Here is a 5,318-nt window from a genome sequence, read left to right on the forward strand (position 1 = left end):
GGACGCCACCAATGGTAGAGTATGTGTTTGCTAACTTGTGCATCAAATACACAGTGTGAAAAGTATGGGGTTGTGCTATCATTCTGAGAATAATGCGCCCAACCCTTTTTCCTATGAGCTATCCAATCTGGACCTCTTGTCCAGATTTCTCTAACTCTTGCTCACCTCACATAATCAGCAAGGTATTTGGGCGGGCCTTTGACTGTAGCGACCTTCTTGGACCTGGGGAGCTTGAATGGTCCCCACCATTGCTTTCCACACTAGGTGAATTACACTGCGACTGTCCTATGACTGCTGCCTGACTTCCCTGCTCGCCTCCTAGGCTCGGGTAGTCAGGACTCTGCTGTTCACTGTACCTGGTCGACCTGCCTCTTAGGGATCTTTCTGAGCCCTCTGAACTCATCTCCTTGTTCCCTGAAGGGGTGTAATTTTCCTGGCTCCTTTCTGTAGTGATAGGGTCCAAGGATACCTCCCTGTTAGCCCTAATGCATGGGGACTTCCTTCTGTGAGCCATTGCTGAAAAGGGCAAGTCCCCAAGCTGTTGTGCCTGCTCTCTTGTATGTTGTGAGTTATGAGGATGCTCCCAGTCAGTCTCCTTGTCTGGAGTATTGTTGTTGAGTTGTGGGTAGTGAGGATACCTCCGGTGTGACTCCCAGGCTGGAGTGAGTGTGGGGGTGTATGTTTGCCCCTTGCCCCATGAATTCCTATTTGGAGCACTTGCAGAACTTGGGGGTGTCCTCAATAGCCAGTGTCGACTGCTGATGCTGATTCCCAGAATGCACTTCCCATTCCTCCTCCCCCCCCAGAGAAAACTGAGGAGGAAACCGAGGCGAGTCCTGCCTCACACGTAGTTGATCAATATGGCGGCGAAGGACGCGGCCGTCGTCCAAGAACACCTTGTAGGACAGAGGCCCCGAGACCTTGCATACCACTGCTGGGACCCAGAGGTGTCCAGGCCCGTAATTCCTGGTCCAGACAGGATCACCCACGAGAAGGACCCATGGTGTGCGCGGCTGGGACACCTGTGAAGCTACTCGCTCCAGATGCAGCCTGTCCAATTTAGTCACAAGCCGGCGACCCCAACGGAGTTCAGCCGGGCACTTACCCGTGGCAGTGCACGGAGTAGTACGATGGGCTAGAAGGAAGTCAGCCAACCTGTGATGCCAGTTGCCATAAGTCAGTTTCTTGAGAGCGTCCTTGGTGACGCGGACCATCCGTTCAGCCAGACCGTTGGTGGAAGGGTGGAATGGAGCTGAAGTTGCGTGGCGAATCATGTTGGCTTGTAGGAAACCCTGAAACTCAGCAGAAGTAAATTGAGGACCATTATCCGACACCAAAACATCTGGCAGACCATAGGCAGCAAAAATGTTTCTCAACACCTGGATGGTCTTGGCAGTAGTGGTGGATGACACAGGCACAACCTCCAGCCATTTGGAATTGCTATCCACAACAACCAGGAAGAATTGCCCCTGAAAGGGCCCAGCGTAATCTATATGTATTCTAGACCATGGAGTGTGTGTTTCCTCCCACCTATGAACAGGGGCCTGAGGCATTTCTGGCCTGGACTGCTGACACGCATGACACCCATGTACCTGGGCCTCAATGGCTCTATCAATGCCAGGCCACCACAAATGGCTGCGCGCAAGCGCTTTCATCCTGACAATCCCAGGGTGACCCTCATGTAAGGAAACTAAGATTCTCGACCTCAATGAGACCGGAATCACAACTCAAGAACCCCAGAGGAGGCAGCCATTGAATGTGGACAACTCGTGCCTCTTGACCCAAAAACGTTGGAAATCCTCCTCTGGGCATCTGTCAGGCCAACCTGACAGCACCCATGTCAGCACGCGTTTAAGCGTGTGATCAGTGGCAGTTTCAGCAGCCACATCCCTAGCATTAAGGGGACACTCCGGCAATTCCTGAATTGACAATATGTGTACAGCAAGGGCAGGATCAGGCTCCACAGCAGGCAATGGCAGCCTACTTAAGCCATCAGCATGACCCATTTCTTTTCCAGGTTTGTGAACTAGTGAATAGTCATAAGCTGACAAAAAAATGGACCATCGCAACATGCGAGGGGAAAGGATGTGTGGGGTTTGTTTGGACGTAGTAAACAACCCCAGCAAAGGCTTGTGGCCAGTAAAGACCGAAAAATGGCGGCCATAGATAAAATCATGGAATTTTTTAATTCCAGCCACAATAGCCAAAGCCTCCTTGTCAATTTGAACATAGTTACGCTCAGCAGGAGACAATGTCCTAGAATAACATGCCACAGGGACCTGAGTCCCATCAGCCGTCAGATGGCTAAGCACAGCTCCCACACCATAGGGGGAAGCATCAGAAGCCAGACACACTGGCAACTGCTCATTAAAATGAGCTAGCACCGCATTGGATGTAAGCAAGGCCTTAACCTCATTGAAACTAGCTTCATGGACTTTGGTCCACTGCCAACAGGCATTTTTATCTAAAAGTCTGTGTAAAGGCTCAGCAATAGCAGCTTTATGAGGCAGAAAAGCATGATAGAAGTTCAATAAACCCAAAAAGGCTTGTAATTCACCCTTAGACTTAGGGCTTGGAGCCTGCTGAATAGCTTTGAGCTTAGCATCAGACGGGTGGATGCCCTGAGCATCTATCCTGAACCCCAGGAAATCAGTGGAATGGACACCAATCTTACATTTGTCCTGTTTTAACTTAAGGCCTGCTCTTCGGAAACAAAGCAAAACAGCCCTTAACCTCTCTGCCAGCGTTTGAGCTGAGTCCCCTGCGATGAGGACGTCATCAAAATAAGGACACACACCAGGAATACCCCTCAGGGTGTTTTCCATTACACTTTGAAAAATGCCAGGGGCTACATTCACCCCAAACTGCAACCTTTTCACCTTGAAAGCCCCTCTATGGGTAACAATNGGCTGGAGTCTACAGGCTCTAATATGCCTTGCTGGAGCAACTTGTCCAGTTCAGCATCAATCTTGCCCTTAAGAGCAAATGGTACTCTCCTAGGTTTAACCCTTATGGGCTGTACAGCTGAGTCTAGCTTTAGTGAAACTGGAGGTCCCTTGTAGGATCCTAGCTCAGAACTGAACACATCTGCAAACTCCTTGCAGACATCTGCTAGGGTCTCCATTTGCAATTTGTGCAACCCTGTTACCTGGATTCCTAAGGCCTCGAACCAATCGAGTCCAATCAGACTCGTGCGCTCACCCCCAACAACCAGCACGTCTAAGGGGCCTTCAAAATTCTTATACTGTACCTTAAGGGTGGCCTCCCCCTTAACGCACACCTTGGAATTTTGAAAATCAGTAAGGATTATATTAGAAGGCCTTAGCGAAGCTCGCTGGCCACTGCTGCTGCAGATTTTGTGAAATGTGTTGAGGGAAATTATTGATAGGGCAGACCCCGTGTCTAGTTCCATAGACAATGGAACTCCTTGCAGTCTTATTTTAAGGGACAATTTCTTTTTAAGGGGTTGTGTGTGCCTATTCTTAATATATTTCTGCGTGTTGCACAGAAACCCACCCTGTTTTGGCTGGGGACCCTGGTACCTTTCAGATTCAATTCTTCCTTCGGTTGTACCTTCTGTCGACCCAGGCAAACCGCAGCGATGTGGCCTTTCTTTCCGCACGCTCGGCAGATGGCGGAACGGAACCGACATTCCGCTCGCTTGTGGCGACCTCCGCATCCGAAGCATCGAAGCTCAGCTGGGCCTTTGTCCGGACGATCTTTTGGCCTCCTTCCAGCTGCTTGATAAAGCTTGTCCACTTCATCTTCAGGATCCTCTTCTGAATCCTCCCGCACGTCCTCCTTGTGGATGGTTGCAGTCTCTGGAGCGCTTCGAGTGGGCCGCAGATTCTTTACCGCTCCGCCTGCAGCTTCCTCTGCCGTAACCTCTCGCAGAGACATCTTCCTTAGCAAACAGCTTCTGCTGTAAGTCTCTGTTCCTCAGTCCGCACACAAAACGATCGCGCAGCCTTTCTTCTAGATCCTTGAACTCACACGGTTTAGCCGCTCTTCTCAAGGCTGCAATAAATTCTTTTGCTGATTCCCCAGCTCGCTGATCTCTCAGTTCAAATGTATGCCTCCAAGCAATAACAGATTGCTTGGGCTAGAAGTGTTCTTTCAAAAATTTCTTTAGATCAGAGTATGAAACAGTTTCTAGCGAGGCCGGGGTGACTAGATTCTCGGCGATCTCAAAGGCGTCTTGCCCACAAACGCACAACATTGTGGCAGCCTTTATTCCATCTTCCCTTATCTGATTCACGTGGAAGTAAGTCTCCACCCTTGCAACGTAAGATTCCCATTTCTCCGGGTGAGAGACATCAAATTCAGATAAGCGACTGATTTTCGCCATGATAAAGGGACAGGGTTTTCTTCAGCCGCACTCACCCTCCAGCGATGCTGTACTGGCAGGATAGACGCTGACTTCAACGCCATCGTCCCTCTTCCGGACTTCTTTTTGGGTGAGTCTTTAAGCTTCCCTAGCTATCTAGACTATATCCCACCTTCGTCGCCAGTGTTAAGTCCGGAGAATAATGGCGAAAGAGGCAATGCATGTTGCTAACAGATCTTTATTCTCTCTCTCTTACAGCTAACAACCAACAAGAGCAGAGGCACGCAGGCCTCTATTTATACCCCCGGATCCCCGGGCAATCCCAACCAATAGCAGGCAGTCTTTTCCCGCCTTGCGCATGCGCGCAAAGCCGGCGCCGCTCAGTCTGGTCCCGGGCAGCTTTTGCAATGCCCGGGACTCTTGCGTCGTCCCGAGCCTGCTTCTGCAGGCTCAGGACACAACAGAACTCATATCAGGCAAGCTTTTGAACATTGTTGAGAATCTCCTAACTGCCCCACTTGTCTTCTATGAAAGCCAAATGCCCTTGCACAGTTTAATTTCTGGGTGCAGGTTCATATACAATGATAAATCAGAATCTCAAAGAAATCAAGCATATCATAACAAACTATACCCTGGGCATGAATGGCCTTGGACTGGCCTTAAAATTATTTAACATAAATATATGCCAGGGATTATAGCCTATAGCACGGGTGTCAAACTCGCTGTGTCATGTGATGTGTCGTGACATATCACGACTTTTTTTGCATTACCGGAGCTGGGGTGGGCACGGCCTCCGCATGATGCAACCGGTTCGCGGGCTGGCAGTTTGACACCCTTGGCCTATAGGGTCTCAGAGTTAGCTCTTGCTTAACAATGGTAATTAGGACTGGGAACTGCTGTTGCTAAGTGGCACGGTGTCATAATATCATGCTTTATAAACACAAGTCTCAGCACTGGCAGTTCCAATAGCCTACAGTTATTGTTGTTAAAT

The sequence above is a fragment of the Protobothrops mucrosquamatus genome, unplaced genomic scaffold (assembly GCF_001527695.2).
Source record: "Protobothrops mucrosquamatus isolate PMUCROS unplaced genomic scaffold, P.Mucros_1.0 scaffold1658, whole genome shotgun sequence".
Classification (NCBI taxonomy): Eukaryota; Metazoa; Chordata; class Lepidosauria; order Squamata; family Viperidae; genus Protobothrops; species Protobothrops mucrosquamatus.